Source organism: Osmerus mordax, chromosome 12 (assembly GCF_038355195.1).
Source record: "Osmerus mordax isolate fOsmMor3 chromosome 12, fOsmMor3.pri, whole genome shotgun sequence".
In the NCBI taxonomy this organism is placed as follows: Eukaryota; Metazoa; Chordata; class Actinopteri; order Osmeriformes; family Osmeridae; genus Osmerus; species Osmerus mordax.
The window spans coordinates 13,565,287-13,584,269 of NC_090061.1; positions in this window are offsets into that span (position 1 = coordinate 13,565,287).

An 18,983-nucleotide genomic window follows, 5' to 3' on the forward strand; every position below is an offset into this window, starting at 1 on the left:
TCTCGAGGAAGCTCACGGAGGATGATATCCCACTCTGCCCCGGTGCGGAGAGCAGTACATGGGCACGACAGTTAGAGAGCTCTGGGGTGGAGACACACCAAACTGACCCCGCTACTCCACGACTGCTGCTGTCCCCGGTGTCCAACCCCTCCCACACCACCCCCGCACCCTCCCGCACCACCTTGCTCAACAGGGATACGTTGCCATAGGACCCCGTTTGCGAGTTACAGTCAATCGACGGCTACCGACATTGCTTCCTTCGAATGATTCAGGCTGAGATGCCTGTACACTGAGCACATCCTCAAGTCATCCGTGTTGTACATTTCTGACACGCCGGCAACACAATTGCTCAGTGACATCGGCAGGGATGTCATTACCAGAAGGGCGCACCGCGCTTTGTCTTTATTTCTAAAGTAAACACGACCCTTCTTTCCTGGAGAGGATGTTTCAGTCCGTCTCTGAGTCTACACGTTGCTCTCAGTGGTCTGTTCTTGCACGATCCCTGGTTTCCTTGGAGACGGCGAGCATTGCCGTGGCCGGCTGATGCCAGGTCTCCTCAAGCTCAGCGAGGAAGGCCCCCACCCTGTACAGACCCCCCCCCCCCCTGTCCTCAATGCAGGGAATCCAAACTGACACCAAATTTTCCATTGGCCGGTGTGATTCAAATCCCAGCCGACAGTGTCATTGCTTTGTGGGGTCCCGATGCTGAAACTCAGTCATATAGGAGGCATGCATACACACACACACCATATGGTTCAAAAGAGAGTTTGTGGAGTACATTGTTGTTGATTATTGTGCTGAAGTCTACTGCCTGGTGCAGAACATCTACTGCATAGATCACCTTTGCAAGGAAATGTCATCTGTTTCTAATCAGGCCAACAATGAATATGCTGTCATGTCGGACAAACCGTTTTTTATCCCGGAGCGCTCCATTTGTCCGAAATTATTTCGAACGTGATTTCCTCTGGGAGAGGAGCAGGCCCATTTAAAACCGAGATGAAATAAGAAAACAATTTACCCTGTGTGAGCGCCCACGGTCCCAGCTCCAGTTCAAGGTCAAGGTAAGGGGGCTAAGCCGTGTGTTACTTTAACCATGTGTTTGGCCCGGGGGCCGCGGTGAGTCAGTCGACCCCGCCAACACAGGGGAGGCCTAGCGGGGGCCTAGGAAACGCTCGAGAGAGAGGGAGAGAGGCAGGGAGGGAGAAAGGGAGGGAGGGGATAGAGAGAGAGAGAGAGGCAGGCATGAAAGAGCGAGGTGAACGTGTTATGGTGTGCGAGAGTCTGTTTATGTGTGAGTACATGTACTCATAGGACCATACGTGACCGTGAAGGGCGTGTGTGTGTGTGTGTAGCCCCTCAGGGGGTGAACTAGTCATTTCCCACTCCAGCCAAGCTCCATCTCCCATCTATTGTTTTCTTCCTTTTGGGTTGGGTGCTGGGTTGCATGTGCAGTACATCCCTCGCACACCACTGAGGTCATCCCAAAGGTTGGACCAGGAAGTCGGCAGGTCAGCGGAGTGTGTAGAAGGGGCGGGGTACCCCCCCCCCCCCTCCCCCAGGAGGTTCCAGGGCTCAGCTTGGGGTCAAGAAGGACAAAACCAAGGTCAAAACACAGGAATGCTCCCCTCCACGCTCCTCCGCAGTTCCTCTTCCAATGCAATTCGATTCCGGCATGATATATTCATGAGCGCGACGCCATTTGGGGTATGCAAATGTATCAATATTGCACTATCCATCAAGGTAACAAAGTAGTGGTCCCTGTGACATACTTTAAGTGTAGCATGAGATCAGGGTGTGGTGTTGTGTGGAGAGAAGAGAAGCACACATCCATCTTCCACGAGACCCTGTACCCTGACAGGATCTGGTCTTGTTTACAATCTCTCGAGAAAGAGAGCGATAAAGAGACAGAGAGAGAGAGCGAAAGAAAGAAAGAAAAAGAGTGGGGGCGGCGACGGGGAGGGGGGGGGGGGTAGAGAGAGGGAAAGGCGGGGCAGCGAGGAGAGGGGTGTGGAGAGAGGAGAGGAGAGAGAGGAGCGGAAGTGAGTGAGAGAGGAGCGGCCTTGTTTTCAGTCATTCTCTGTCCCCTCATGCCGGGGTTCAGAGGTCGTGTTTGTGAAAGCCCGGGAGATCACAGAGTGAATGAGAGAAGCGGACAGAGAGAGGGAGAAAGAGTTTGAAAAATAGACGAAAATGAGAGAAAAACAGGTGGAGAGAGAAAGAGCGAGAGGGAGAGAGAGAGAGAGAGAGAGAGAGAGAGAGAGAGAGGGGACTAAGGGAGAGGTAGAGAGAAACAGAGAGAAAGGGATCGAGAGGGAGGTCAGGGTGAGGAGAGAGAGAGAGACGGCGAGAGAAGAGAGAGAGACGGCGAGAGAGGGAAAGAGAGAGAGAGAGCGACAGAGAGAAAAGTAACCGCCTGGCTTCGCTCCATGAAGGTTCAGAGGCCAGGGAGTGCCAGGAGAAACAGGCTGAGCAGACCCAGAACAGCCCCAAAACGTGGGCCGCCTGCCTGGCACCAGCACCCACGCCCTGCCCAGGAGCCCTGTACGTGGGCAACCGAAAATGGGGGGGGCAGTGGGGGGGGAGTGGGGGGGGGGGGGGGGTCGGGGGGTCAGAGGCTAAGATTCGCGGAGGAGAGAACAAGAAGACACTCGACAACATCGCCGTCGAGCTGTGGTTTATTTTCGCCGCTGAGAAGTGTCGGCTCGGAGGAGGAATAAAGATGCACGGAGGGACTATAAGAACGGGGATGGATTGAAAGTGGAAGCCCGGCAGAAAGACCTTGAACTCTTCGCAGTAAGGTGTGTTGAGTACGCTGTTATTTTGACGATTAAACGTCTGCACACGAGTAGAAACGCTAATGCACATGCACAACACACAGAGGCATATCGGCTGTGGAGTCTGATAACTGCAGTCTTGCCCTGACCTCTTAAGCTCTCTTTTCCTATTAGACAGTGAAATGAGAAATGAAGGTCTCGATTCGGAGCGTAGCTGCTGGCAGTGTTTCACGCTCCCCAGGGACTTCCTCTCATCCCTGCCCCAGGACAACGCTTCAGCGCTGACCCCTCCCGTACCTGACCAAGTCCTGACAGCTTCTGCCCATCCCTCTCAACTGTACTGCAGGTAGACCGTGTGTGTGTATGTGCGCGTGTGGGCGAGCCTGTGCGAGCGCACCTCAGACCGAAGTCAATTACAATTTGGAATCTCCCGGGAGTCCTTGATACGTTTTACCTACTGCTAAGAAAGCAATTCCAGTTCCATAAGTGACAACTGTGAGGCAAAACATTGATGACTGTATTGGGCGAGGTCTGGCATTGTGTTTGTGCGAGTGTGTGTATATGCCTGGAACAGGCACTTTGATAACACCGCACACGCCGGTCGCTGAATCCATGCCGAAACATCCCCAAAACGTCATTGAATTAAAAATGGATTTCATATTTTACACTTCAAAACTTCAGCCTAATCTCTTTGCTGAGGGCCCCCTTTTGGAACAGCAAAACAACAATGGTAGTTAACAGTGGCGTAGGCTGCCCTCCTGGGTCTCCAGCATGATCACTTGTTGGTGAATTCAAAAAAAAATTGGTTCTTTAGTCACAGTGGGTAACACGTCTCCTCAGTGTGTCTCTGTTCCCCTTCCCTCCCCTTCCTCTCCGTCTCTCTCCTCCTCTCTCTCCCACACCGCCGCCCCCCTTCCTCAGGGCGTCCCTCTCCTCATCCCTTTTGTTCCTCTCTCCCCCCCCCTTCTCTCCGTTCCCCCCCCTTCTATCCCTCTCTTTCATCCCTCTTCTGCAACTCATTTCCTGACCTCATCTCTCCGCCCCCCTCCCTCCCTCTCCTCCCTTCTCCTCCCCACCTGTTCCTCCCTCCCTCCCCCCTCTCTAGTTCTCCTCCCCCCCCTCTCCCTCCGCTCCCTGACTGCTCTCAGGTGGTAATTATGCAGCTGCTGTCTCTGTGATACATCCTGGGGATTATTTAAATGGTCAAATGAAGTGATGTTCCCTAGAATGTTCCCTAGACCAGGAAGTAGGCTCAGGGGGGCTGTTTGATTGGATAGACAGTCATAATGCTAGCACAAGGTGTGTGTCTCTGCGTGTTCTTGTGTGTGTGTGTGTGTGAGAGAAAGAGAGAGAGGGGGGGGAGGGGCGGGGGGGGGGATCGTACGTGCATGTCATAACTTTTCCCAAACGAGCCGTAGATAGCATTATCCTGTCACAAATTCCCCAGTTGGCCTGCACCAGCTTTTTCCCCTGCAAACAACAGTGCCCATGGTTAATGGTCTGCCTATGCAGGAGTGAGGAGCTTCCGAAAGGGCACGCGAGCAGCAATTTGAACTAGCGGCTCTTCGAAGCCTGATGCGTTGGAATGAGGCTCTGGCCGCCATTGTCATTGAGCGTGTGCGTTTCTGTGAGTTTGAATGGAAGTGTTTACGCGTAGCCTACTGCACTGGAAGCACTGGAGGCTTCAGAAACACCACGTCGATCCGTTTCCTCATCTCCAGCTCCGAAGTCCGAACGTTTCCACTTCTCCGCTCACACGGTGGCGACGCTGCGACATCTCTGTCTTCCGTCCATCCTGAAGCCTGCTCGGGTCCGCGTTCTCCACGTCGAGGATCGGCCTTTTGAAATGGAAATGGCTGCCCTTCGAATCGACACGACACCGTCAATCAGAGGCTGTGACAGACAGCTGGTGCTCAGGGCATTTACATAACATCTGTCCGACTTGCTATTTCTACTCTGAAATGACACATTTTTAAACAAATCACACTCTCGCCGTGCCTGCGAGGTCTGGCTTGGTCAAAGCACATTTGCAGTGTTGATTAGAATTTATGGTAATAAGTTCTAAAAGTTGTTTTTTGGATCCAAAATATGGTTTACCCCAGTTAAGTTTAAGGTAAACTTCCTAAGACTTCAGAGATAACAATTACAAGGATCACCCAATGGGGTAACATGCATCTGTCTTTGAAAATGAACAGTGACTGTACAATGTTTTCCCAAGGTGTGAAACGAGTGAGCGAACATGCATGTTTTTTTTTGTGGTCGATTTTAAATCCGTTTGTGTTTGCGTGCATTCACAAGTATATTAGTGAGTCTGTTAGTGTATGTGTGTGTGTCTCTGTGTCTGTCTGTGTGTGTGTGTGTGTGTGTGTGTGTGTGTGTGTTAGGTCTGCTCTCTATGCAGACACCCTACAGAGCAGGGATTAGCCAAGCAGCATCTGGATGGAAGCTAATTGTCTCCTCTCTCTGAACAAGCCACCCCCAAAAATCACACCTCGTCTGAACGTGTCAAAATGTGTATGTTTGTACTCAATATGTGTGTTATATATATATATATATGTATGCCCATGTATATATAATCCTATGTGTTTATGAATGTGTGTATGTGTGTGTATGCGTGTGTGTGTGTGTGTATGTGTGTGTATGTGTCACAACAAATCACACGGCGTCTGTTGTCCGTGCCAGTAATTGGAGATTACCATGGTAATGTACTCAGCCTTTTTTTCTCTTTTTTTTTTTTTACCGGAAAATGTTCACAATTATCTAAGTTAAGTAGTATAGGATTGTTTGAAAAATGTGCAACACTGTCCTCTTGGCGGCTGTTAGTTTTGTCTTCTGCATAGGAGCCATGGCAGTTCTGGCACCAGTTCACCCATTGTCCTCCGCTACGTGGACGCCATGCCTGTGATGAGGTTTGAGGACTGGTGCCAACATTATGCAGGGACGGCTCGAGCAGCTCTCCGCTCCGGCACAGCAGCTGTCATCTACCTCATCTCCATCTCGCTTTTTATCTGGATCTCATTCTTTTTTTCCATTGTTTTCTTTCTCTTGTTCACCATCTTAAGAATGGTTTCCACATCCAGTTTTGGATCCAGTCAGCCGGACGAACAGGACATGACTTTGGCTAGTTCAGGAGGTGACCGCTGGAGGTGACTGTTGCTAGTTAAAGGAGATAACTAGTGCCAGTTCAGGTGACTAGTTAAGGTGTTGATGGCAGATTTAGGCCTGTTGGTGACACACATGTTCAGCTTGGAAACAAATACATAGTAATATCTCCAGACAGACAGAAACCACCGATCCAAGCCCTCCTGAACTGATCGTTGCATCTCCATCTAAATCCTCAGAATACCTTTGACCTACATATAAATCCAAAAGTCTATTTTGGTGGCTACGCATCTTTATTCAAAATTATATTTCTTCATTAATCTCTCATCCATGCGATTGATCCTTTTAGGGCAAGTGTGGGATATTGGATTATGGGTTTCATTATAGTAATGGTGGATTAGCATGGGAATGGAAAAGATCAGGATTGTATTTATTCTGCAATCTATCTACAACATAAAGAAGGATGCCAATGTTTATACGAGTATGATATTTGAGTTGTGTGTGTACAAAGTTGTGCGAATGTGTAAGCACAGTGTATGGACATAAATTAGATTGTATTATTTTGTAAATACTATCATGGTACTGTGTAAACCTCTTGTACTTGATGTTTTGACATTATCATTTTACATTCTATGAGTTCAAATGTATTGCTGTATTCTTTTTTATTCAGAAGTAAATATAGCTCAATGTACAGTATGGTTTAGTCAGCTACAGGAAATGATACATTCTTGAGCCAAAGATATGTTGAGAACTGTTTCCATGGCAAATTACATCATGAACTTGCGCATGATTCTTGCCGCTGGGCTTCAAATTCAGTTATTTTCCCCATAAATCGCAACGGAACTAAATCCGCATCTAAACTCTTTGTCTGTCGTCAAAAAACAATGCATATGTTTTGCTGTTGTTGTTGTTGTTTCTCTGTATCATTTTTTATGATATCCCACTCCTCAAATGACCTGTGGTTGATATTTATTAATATTGATAATGGGTGTCCATTATGTTGATTTCGCTCTCATCCCCTGTGTTGGGTCTATCTCTCCAGAGACACACTGCTGCTCCTCCTCTGAGGGTCACAACAGCACGTTCTAGAAGCACGTTCTAGAAGCACGCCTACCGCCGCTCCATATCCGCCAGCGCAATTACCAAAGTGCCCCCGAACCCACGGCGGAAATGCACCTCATCACATGAAATGCACATGATTCCGCATCGCGTCTGAAGCCGGCATGGATTATAGATTAGGGTAATCCCGCGGGACTGAGAGGGCCGCGCTTTGGGAAGACACAAACAGATCCAATCAAGCTAACGTCGAGATGAAGTTCGGGACCTTCAAACAAACAAAACAATCATCAAAAAACGGGCTCATGATTGCTGTCGATCCCAGTTCTGTGCTCAACTGGTGCTGGTGAACTCGAATAGCTCGACCAACAGAATGAGCACGCTACCTGAGACCATGTGACGCGTCCGCCAGTGAATGGGTTGTGGACCTTGCATCCGACTCATGTCCCATTTTTGGAAGACCAGCATATTGGGCTGAGTCTTGAAGTTGGCCTCATCTCTCAGCCGAGAATTTCTTGTGGTCCTCTCCTGCCTCGCTCGCTCTCTTGTGTGCCACCTCTCCAACATGGTTTGGTCTTGTTGCTGCTCTCTGCCTGTTACCCCAAACAGTCCAGTATTTTACTGTGGTCGACCAACACGTTCTGGGTTTTGTTTACCCGCCCCTCTCTCCCTCTCATGGGTCACTGATCTCTCTGCCCTCTGTCTGCCCCACAGAACCAGGACCAGACTCACCTGTCATGCTGCATCACACTATACTCTGTTTTCCTGCCTGCCTGCCTGCCTGCCTGCCTGTCTGCCTGTCTTTCTGTCTGTCTGTCTGTCTGCCCGTCTGCCTGCCTGCGGAATATTTACATTTTACATTTACATTTAGTCATTTAGCAGACGCTCTTATCCAGAGCGACTTACAGTAAGTACAGGGACATTCCCCCCCGAAGCAAGTAGGGTGAAGTGCCTTGCCCAAGGACACAACGTCATTTGGCACGGCTGGGAATCGAACTGGCAACCTTCAGATTACTAGCCCGACTCCCTCACCGCTCAGCCATCTGACTCCCATCATTCCGAATGTTCCTCTCATCTTCACCCACTGTTACAAGTGTAACCCAGTTAATGAGGATTAATAATACTGAACAGCAATGCAAACTGTGGTTCAAATTAATATCCTGCCCTGGCAAAATAGCTTTTTGACATGCCTCTAAAGAATTTTTCACTGGTCGGAATGTCGCAACACGACACTTTAACATCTAGTTAGAGAAGCTGGTGCCACTCACACCCACACACGGTGAACAGCCAGTCTCCTCTCTCTCTCTCTCTCTCTCTCTCTCTCTCTCTCTCTCTCTCTCTCTCTCTCTCTCTCTCTTCTCTAAGTGCCAGGTACACTATCTAACACCTGAGGTGCACCTCAGTAGCCCGCTACATCCAAAAGGAAATCAGAGATAGCCTTCTCAGGAGGTTGACAAGGTTTCATTTGAAGCGTGGAAGGTGGTCCGGCCGTTGGCCGTGGCTCCGGGTGTAAACGGGCGTAGGTGGGGCGAGATCACAGAGCACTGGCGATGTGTCAGACCTTCGCGCTAGCTCTTTTTCATCTGTCCTCCTCCACTTCCTCTCTCTTATTTTCTGCCCCTCTCTCGTATCCTCTCTCTGTTCTCTCATGTAACACGGGTTAACGATGAAAGCGGAGGCGTGCGGTGACGTACAGGTGTTTCCTTGCCCCATCCCCCCATTCACTCCCTCCTCCAACCGCTTATGTCAAGACACGCCACCGACCATAGACTCCACACCTCCCCCTCGCTCTGCCCAGTTCCCCCTCTCCCCCTTCTCCCCTCTTGATCTGCCCTCCTTCCCTCCCTCCCTTCGCCCGCTCAGCGCTCCACCGTGCCTCCCCCTCACTGTGCGTCTAATCATTCCTCTTTTTCTCTCTCCCTCCCTCCCCTCGCTCGCGTCCCTCCCCCTCCTCCTCCTCTCTCTCTCTCTCTCTCCATCGCTCTCCTCCGCGGCTTCTCCTCCGTGCCACCTCCTCTTCTACTTTTCCACCCCTCCTGCCACCCCCCTCGCCCCCGTGGCCCCCTTGTTTGATGAAGACAGATAGGAAGGGGAGGAGAGGAGAGGGAGGGAGGCAGAGAGGAACTCTACTAGCACATCGCTGTTGCACAACCCTGACAGCTCTCCCGACTCCCCCATCCTCCTGACACACACACGCGCACGCACACAAAATACACAACGTTACACTCCATAAACACACGTGCACGTAAACAGGCATGCCAATGCGCGCGCACACACACACACACACACACTGAAACTGCGATGGAGGAAGATGTGTAGAAGTCCTGACACAGTCCTGACGGTTTCCCTCCCCCATCTCCTACACCTCCTTGACAGCAGTCAGCGGCTTGCATCAGCAAGACTTCACACACGCGCGCGCGCACACGTACCCACACACGTACACAAACACTCACCCGCGTACACACACACACACATAGGCATGGTTGATGTGGGATGGAAAACAGGGAAGTGTGTGTGTGGGCCTGTCAGTAATTGTGCAAACCAGCATTTACATGAATATGTGAAATGCTTGAAGGGCTAGGATCTGCACTCTCTCCTCCATCACGTATTGGGTGTGTGGACATCATACGGCAGGTTTACGCATTCAGAGGAAGTGTTAACATGAATGGATGCTGCTCTACAGAGCCAAACGCAACCAGAGCGGGTTTGTGTGGAATGACACGCGCGCACACCCACACACACGGGCGCACACACCCCTGACATGAGGCAGGATGCGAGGCGCACTAGGTCAATAGAAGGATTGCGGGGGAAACACAGGGAGCCAGACAATGGGGGTAAATGACATGTTTGAGTCAATGGTTATTTCAAGCAGATGAAAGCATGATTGGTTGAGGAAGCAGATCACGAGAGTATGTGGACATACTGAATGTGTGGAGGCTGCTGGTCGTCTGTTTGGTTTTGTTTTGCGGTGTGGAAGGTGCAGGGATCTACCACTAGGGGGGTGTAAAGGGTGTGTTGTCGACTGGGTCTCTCCTCAGCTGCTTGCCTGCCTGTCTGTGTGTCAGTGTGTGTGTGTGTGTGTATGTGTGTGAGAGAGAGAGTGCTAAATTAGTCTCTCTGTCTGCCTTTGTACAGTGTGTACAGTGTAACTGCATGTGTCTGATATGAAACTCATTACATACTACATGTATTCATTTATGATACTAAGACACAAAGAAACAAATCACAATGACTACACATCTAGACTGAAGGCTGGTGGGGAAATGTGTTTGATTGATAAAGATACAGTTAAGCATTTACAAGCAAGCATTCAGAACAAGTACTGACAGTTATAGACTGTTTCTAACCGGTGCACTTTTCAGCCAGGTAATTACAGACATATACAAATGTGTGGTTAGCTTCCTACAACCAAAACCAGATGGAAAAGTTTAGGGTAACAAAAACGACGTGTGACTTTTTGAAGCAAAGCCCTCATTCCGAAAATTGTGTTTCTTCAATTCAAAAAATCACACCATCATTTCAAGTTCAAATCATTGAGCAGACTTTTCTTCATCCGAAGCGACATCTTTCGATTGCGCAGGTGTTCCTGTGGTTTACAAAACTCTAAAGCAACATTTGGAATGGAGAGTTACTGTATGCCTTACTTTGTCTCTCCTCATTTTCATTCTTTGCTGGAAAAGATCACCTTGATCTCTTGTGTTGCAAGTGATCAAAGATGTTTCATTCCAATCCAAGGAACACGTTCCTGCCTTGATACAGGACAGGACTTAATATAGGAATATGTAGTACATACATGTATGTACACACACACACACACACACACACTCACACACAGAGACAAAAGTACTACGTATAGGCCTGTGCGAACATACGCACAGCCAAAGAAAAGCGTGACTAACCAGGAAATATTTGAGGACAACAATAGAGATGGTGAGAGAGAGAACAAAAGAGAGAGAGAGAAATAGAGATGGAGAGAGAGAGAACAAAAGAGAGAGAGAGAAATAGAGATGGAGAGAGAGAGAGGGAGAATGAAAGAGGGAGAGAGAGAAACAGAGGAAGAGAAAGAGGAAGATAGAGAGAGAGAGAGAGAGGAGAGAGAGGGGGGAGAGAGAGAGAGAGAGAGAGAGAGAGAGAGAGAGAGAGAGAGAGGAGAGAGAGAGAGAGAGAGAGAGAGAGAGAGAGAGAGAGAGAGAGAGAGAGAGAGAAAGAAAGAGAGGAGAGAGAGGGAGAGAGACAGAGAGAGAGAGAGGGAGAGAAAGAGAGAGAGAGGAAGAGAGAGAGGAAGAGAGAGAGGAAGAGAGAGGGAGATCACTGCACGGGTTCTGTGCTCCCGTTCTCCAGGTCGTAGCTGAAAGCTCCGACCCACACAGCGGAGGAGAGGAGGGAGGGGATGGAGGGATGCAACGAGAAGGTCATAAATGTTGCATTCCCTCTCTGTCTTCAGAGGTTTGAGACAACGTTTTGTTTAGTGCTCCTCCGTCCTCCTTTGTTTTGGAGTGGCTGCGTGAGTGCCTGTGTGTGTCCCTCCGCACAGCACATCCTCTGAGCGTACCTGCTGTGTTTGCGGCTGTGTGTGTGTGTGTGTGTGTGTATGTGTGTGTGTGCTGTGCGCAAAGGCTCGGGTGAGAGGTTGAGAGTTGCACGCCCACTCTTCAAAGATGCGCTGCTCTGATGAAATTCTCCGATAGAGTGAGTACACACTCCGCTGGAACACCATCTACATCCCAAGTGCACACACAAACCTCTGCCTCACACAACAATACCAGATATTGCATTCCAATTCCCAGCTCGTATAAAATATCTTCTTTTGTTTGGTTGTCAGTGTCCCTGAGAACAAAAATATCTTCTCTCTTGAGAGTTGTCCCTCAGTCCCTTTTTCCACTTCTTCCTCGGTTTCTCTCTCGCTATACAACTCCCTTTTTCCTGTTTCTCTGTTTCTCTGTCAAAGAGATTTATTTGTCAATTCTTAAGATGAGGCAAGGCAACAGCCATGTAGTAGGCATACAAATAAATAAAAAAAAGAGTAAAAAAAAAAAAATATTACTAAAATACTGGCCAAAGAAGCAAAAACACCAAAACGTGGCAACAGCAAAGAATTCTCATCCTCATTCCCTCCCTCCTTATCTCTCTCTCTTTCTCTCCTCTCTCTCTCCTCTCTCCCTCTGTGTCTCTCTCCCTCCGTTTCCTCTCCCTTCTTCCTGCCTTCCCTCGGAGACAGTGGGACAGTGGGGACAGCAGGATGTGCTGATAGATCTCTCCACAGCTGGTTCTGTCTCTGGCCTGTATGGACCGGTTGTGCCAGTGTGTGCCGGGCCAGATGGCGGGGGTGGTGCATGTGCGCATGCGCTTCAACTCTGCTCACCTTGCTTGTTCTCAATGATTTTCCTATAAATAGGATTCGTATACTCAAACATGCGTATCATATGAGTTTGTCCTTTAGTTCCCCTGAGATGCAATGTAATTCAACAAGTGAGCGTACATACTGTAGAGTCTATGGGCGTATGTGAAGCCCTCTGTGACATGCTTGCGTGTAAAAAAGGGCTATACAAATAAATGTTGATTTGATTTGATTTTGAGTGCTTGCACTGTTATTAATGCTAAGGCGTTGGTTTGTGTGTGTGTGAGTGTGTGAGAGAGAGAGAGAGAGAGAGAGAGAGAGAGAGAGAGAGAGAGAGAGAGAGAGAGAGAGTACAGCTGGAGAAGCAGATGGACAAGAACTACCTGTTGTGGCAAGAGGTCGAGAGACTGACTTTGTGTCAAACCTTGTGTCATTCTCCAGTTATTTGTGCCCAGTTTCAGTTGACTGACTGCTAACCCGGAACCCTCCGCGACACACAGACATACAGACATGCCAATTAGATGGAAATCCACACAGGCACAGATCTAAAGCCAGGAAACACAGCTAGACGAGTAATTTGCTGTACAGATTCAAGCCACACTGAATGTTGCGCTTCCAATGGATTGTGGGAACTTTTTGTGATTTTTACAAACAAAATGTTTTACAGGTCACAAGCACCCGAACTCCCAGCAACAGCTCACGCCCACACAGACACCAACGCACACACCAACGCACACACCCACACATTCAACACCAACACGCCAACTCACACACATACGCACAAACTCCAACACATACACCTACACACACACACGGTGCAGCGGTCTGGGAAGATGTTAACCTACTCCTTAGGGTATTTCTGGTATGTAGTGGTCAATGAAGGGAGAGCGTCGTGAAATATTAATACAGGGTATTGTGTTCGGACCTCTGCCAGCGACAGATTGTCTGCCTAATGCGTATGTGTGTGTGCACGTTTGTGTGCGGTGGATATTTATGTCTGTTGACGGTGTGTGTGGACGGCTGCTCTCCAGCCTTGTCCTCTTTTTTTCTCGTCAGAGGTGCAACGGAAATTCCGAGAAGCACGCGGCGCCAAGATGCATTTGGTTCAATATGACAGAGTAAAACTGATCACGAAGAGGGACCGGTGTGTGTGTGTGTGTGTGTGTGTGTGTCTGGGTGTGTATGTGTGTACATATGTGTGTCTGTGTGTGTGTGTGTATGTGTGTGCGTGTGTGTGTGTGCCTATTAGCTCAAGAGACGGTAAGATAGAGATGGGAGTACGATAATTTATCCAGTACAAATGACTCTCCATTTATAGATTTTAATGAAATCATAATTGCCAGCTTATTACACTTCTCAAGTTTTATAGAGTCATAAGTAATAGTCCAGAGACATGAAATTATTTTATTCCTGTATTTATTACTCCCATTTGACTCCTTTGCAATAAAGTTTAAAATTAGATTCCATGTTGAAAATTATCTAACAAATGAAGTTATGCGAATCACCTAATTAAAGTGAGAAATCTCCGTGGGGGACCTGGCAAATATGATTTAGCATTTTTAATCGAGCCACATTTCAAAGCCTAACAAAGTATCTGCTAATCCCATCTCATGATATATCATTATGCTGTCAATAAAGTGAGCTGGATAACTTAGTATTAGACAGTATGTATGCCTTTTATGTGTGTAACAAATAAATAAACATACATTAGCCCAGGTTACATGTCAGTGAGTATATGAGTCCTTGTTCAGAGTGGGGTGTCAGTGTCATGAAAACAGCAGTCAAAAACAGCGTGACCTTTCATCGCCAGTCTGTCCAGCATGTTGGGGTCTGACAAGCAAGGCCAGTCACACTGTGACAGACACTGATGGACATTCATTTTGTGTGTTTGGCCCTCACGTAAACAGAAGCTGTAACAATTATAGTTTGGAAACAATACTAAACATAAACCGGTGCATTCTTTTGTTCTGTACCAAAGTTCAAAAGTTGTCAACAAACTCAAACTGTCTTTAACACTTGCTGTGGTAAACGCAAATGAACAATACTGTGATGGATTGGTGTTGGAGAAAACAGCCTATGTACGGTCCAACATGCCCCTCCCATGAGCGACCAGAGAAGAAGAGTGTAAAGGTACAATACTACAGCAAGCTGCAACTGTACAGTAGAGAAAATGCATCTGAACACACGATTTATAACACTTATCCTGCTCTGAATTATGCATGGTGAGGTTGTGTGTGTATTTGTGGTTGTGTGCGTGCGTGTTTCTGTGTGCGCGTGTGTGTACGTGCACGGTTTCAGAGGCCCTTGCCTGTGAAACACATAAACAACAGCACGGAGAAGTCTCAGATGCATGTACATATGATCAAACCAGGAGTCATGTGGAAAGACAGACAGAGGGAGAGAGAGTGTGAGAGAGAGAGAGAAAAAGGATATAAAAAAGACATACAGGGAGAGGCAGAGAGAGAGAGAGAGAGAGAGAGAAAAAGGATATAAAAAAAGACATAAAGGGAGAGGCAGAGAGAGAGAGAGAGAGAGAGAGAGAGAGAGAGAGAGAGAGAGAGAGAGAGAGAGAGAGGGAGGGAGAGAGAGAGAGAGAGGGAGGGAGGGAGAGAGGGAGAGCAATAAAGAAAAACACGGAGCGCGAGCGAGACATGAAGAGGGAGAAAGAGAAGATGGAGGAGAGCGGTGCCGTCTCTTTGAACTCGTCAGTCTCTTCTGCAAACCTCACATGTTCTGCTCTACCATTCTCATCTGAAAGCCAAAAGGATCTCAGAAGTGTCGACGCTTTTTAAAATCTCACCACAGCCGCTGCTCCTCCTCTATAACCTCATGTGCCAGCTTTAATGTTGATAAACTCCACTTCAGTCATCATTCATTTAGCTTTTCTGAACTTCCCTACTTAAAATGCCCCGTATGGACACTCTTACGTACAGTAAACACTGTACACCCATATCCACTCACAATCCACATACACACACACACACACGTATAGCTGCTAATGTAAATGTGAACACCATGGAATTGGACAGACTGTACACTACTGTATGCACGTGGAAAATGTAAACAAACACACACAGAAAGCAACACCGAACCCAACCCATGTTCAATATGAATACCTTCCTGTTGTGTTACAGCAGGGGTCCCCAAACGTTTTTATGCGAGGGCCAGATCATTTTTCTTTTCTTTACTGTGGGGCCGAAAAAAATGATGACTTGTCCACTTTTGGTGAAATCCCCTGCATTCTGAATCCATTTTTCTCTTTCCCCAACCGTTTGGTTTGTTGCCTCTGAATTTTCTTGCTGGCTCGCGTGCACCTGCTCGATCACGATGGAACGTTATGTTGAACGTACCATTCTGTTGGTGGGTGAATCTAACAAATCATTTGTTTACGTTAATAATTATAGTTAATAACTAAGGGAAATTTGACCTTAATTATCAAATAAAGATATGATATGATTCAAACATATAGGCCCAATTTAAAATTTAATTTTCAAAATGTCTCTGGCATTGTTCAGAGGGCCGGTCCAAATGTGTGGGCGGGCCGTATTCAGCCCGCGGGCTGTAGTTTGGGGACCCCTGTGTTACAGTAACATGCAGACCTGTTTCAAAACATGCAATATCACTTCAAAAAGGTTGATAGTAACAACATTTATTGACTTGGGTAGCTAACCGGCATGCGTTCAGCACGGATACTCTGTAGGTACGTAAGTAAACACAGCAGCTCCGCTCATCAAAGCCCCTCAGTCTTTGTGACTCTGTGTGTGTGTGTGTGTGCAGTCATCTTATGTGTGTTCCATGTACAGTAGTGCCTGTGCTCGCCATGTCGTCTATGCTACCACAGCCATGGGATAGCATTGGAGGCGTCAAGCAGGGCTAAAATGCTAGAACGTGGTTTGTGGATGACTGGGCGCTTTATCAAGGGCTCTGACCCAGATTCACTGGTGCCATGACTCCTTTATATGGTCTCCTCTCTCTCTCAGACACACACGCGCATGCATAAACACACACAAACACCAGAAACAAAGGATGTCCTTAGCTTGTGGGTGAGAGGGAGTGGGATGAACAAAGCGTAGCTGTCATTGAGTGTCTCTAAAGAAGTTATCCTTCCCGCCATCTATCAGGTCTAGAAAGTAAAACAACTGCCCTATTTTGACCTGTTTTGTCAATCATTGGCTCAACATGTGAAGGCCAACCATCAAAACATTACACCCAGTTTCTTTCCGCCACAAAAGCAGCACAAAGAGAGAAGGTCCATTCATCATACAACGTCGCTTTGATATCACCTGAAAGATAAAGTAGAAAGCCCCACTTTAATGATAAAGCAGGAGTAATTAAAATAATCAAATGGCCACAGAGATCTAATTGCCAGGACAATGAAATGGAATTGGAACGAATTGTTTCTTTTACACCCATTGTATTAACGGCCGACAGGATGACAAAAGAGAGGAGGGAATGGAGAAAGAATAAAAAGCAATGTTTTGGTTTTTTTCATTGAGTTCCCAGATCAAAAGAGCCTGACAATGAATCCTTTGTTTATGCACTCAGGACGCTGGCTCTGAAAATGGCGTCATTTCAACCCGCCGCGCTCTAAAAGTCCACTGAGCGTCAATGCTGTGCCGCTTGTGTTGGGAAGGCTGTGGGGGGCGGGGGGGGGGGGGGGGGCGGGGGGGGCGGGGGGGGGCGGGGGGGGGGGGCGGGTTGTTAATGAGAGCGAGCTTGAAGAGGAAGAACGAGAGGAAGAATGTGCATATAGAGAGATAGAGAGATTACAAGAAAGAGAGAGTGAAAGAGAGAGAGAGAGAGAGAGAGAGAGAGAGAGGAGAGAGAGAGAGAGAGAGAGAGAGGAGAGAGAGAGAGAGGAGTGAAGGAGAGGGCGACAGCGGTCGCGTGGTCTCCCCCTCTCCCAGGCTCCAGAGAGCTGTGTGGTGTTGTCGTGGAGGATGCAATGCATGTAGGCCTGGATAGGACTCACCACACAAACCCAAGCTGTGGTCTGACCTAGCCCACGCTCCTGTTCCAGGAAACACTACCGCTGGCCTGAATAATTGATCACCCTAGTCTCCCGGCTGTCTCTCCAGGTCTCTCTCTGTGTCTCTCTCTGTTTCTCTGTTGACCCGTTTGTCAGTCAGTGTTTCGGTTGGTTCACTGTTTCTCGGGCTCTCTCCCGGTTTCTGTCTCCATCTGTCTGTCTCTCTTTCCCTCTTCATCCTTCCCCTTCTCTCTCTCTCTCTCTCTCTCTCTCTCTCTCTCTCTATCTCTCTGTCTTACGTAATTGTATAATCACTTTGGCATCAACAATACTGCAAAAATGCACAGATGTCAAAGAGAGTTTGTCACTTCACTACCCTGAATATTCCTGTTCAGTTCGCACTTTTGCGAGAAAGAGTGAGAGAGTTTGAGAGACCCTGAGTCCACATTGGGGTATTTATAATGTAGGGGGGGGGGGCTGTAGACATTGAAGCAGGATTACACTGGCCTAATCCATTAGAGACACCTTCCATTCAATCTCAGTCAGAACGAGAAACTGCCAGAAATGTCGCACAGGTCTAAGTGATTAAAATGTGCACAAACATCACACCAGAACATAACCGGACACAAAAGACGGGCTTGACGTGTGACTTGGAGCAGCAGCAAGCACAGGAAGCTACACACAGGGTAGTGACAGAGTGAGGAAGAAGGGAGGAAAGGCTACGGGGCTACGGAAGAAAGGAAAAGTGGGTAAAAGAAATCTCCGGTCCCAAATGTCGTCCGCTTCTTCTATCCTGCTATGATTCTCTTCCCACATCTCAGCCATGAACTCTCGGCCTCTGTGTGTCATTGACATGTGTGAGTGTGCGTGCATGAGTGTGTGTGTGAGAGAGAGAGAGAGAGAGAGAGAGAGAGAGACAGAGACAGAGAGAGAGAGAGTGTGCACATTTAATTGTGTGTGTGTGTGAGAGAGAGAGAAGCAAGAGAGAAAGAAAAAGCATGTCTGTGTGCATGTGTGCGTGTTAAATAGTGTGTGCGCGTGTGTGTGTGTGTATGTGTGTGTGTGTGTGTGTACCAATACAGAGTGGGAAGGCCTGGAGGGGAAGTATTGATATGTCATTAATCCTCTTTGTATATAAACGATGGCTACTGCTAGCGCCAGTTTCCCAGAGACCAGTGACCAGTATTCCTCATCTAGAAACGAAATGTCAATGTGCCAAGCAGGAGAACACAGTTTCAGTATTTTCTATGAAGATGTGTTATTTTACCGTGTCTGTATAAAGCAGAGGTGCCTATTCATGATTAGAAAATATTCTACAAAGCCTTTTGTTTTGACTACTTCAGACGTCCGTGTACCAAATACCTATGTGCAAATACCTATTTCATAGATTTCATTGAAAACAAATTCCTATGAAATAGAGAAAGGGGTCACAGTAGGATGCAGTGCATGTACACAATATGTATGTATGGATGAAAATAGATGAACGGGTTTCGTCGGAGGGGTAAAAAGTAATAAACACTATAGCACCTGAACTTATCTCCGGGGTCCTAGGCAGGTCTCGCTCCTTCCTCTATCACGTCCACGTCTAATAAATTAAGGCATAAGCGGGGTTAGAGGACTACGATCACAGAGTGCATTAGATCTGATTATTGCCTTTACTTCCAGAGGCATCTTATTGCTTGGCTATCCCAGGAGAGGAGCTCTCTGCTTGGGTAGAGCAGCCTCGGTGCTGAGGAGGGGGGAT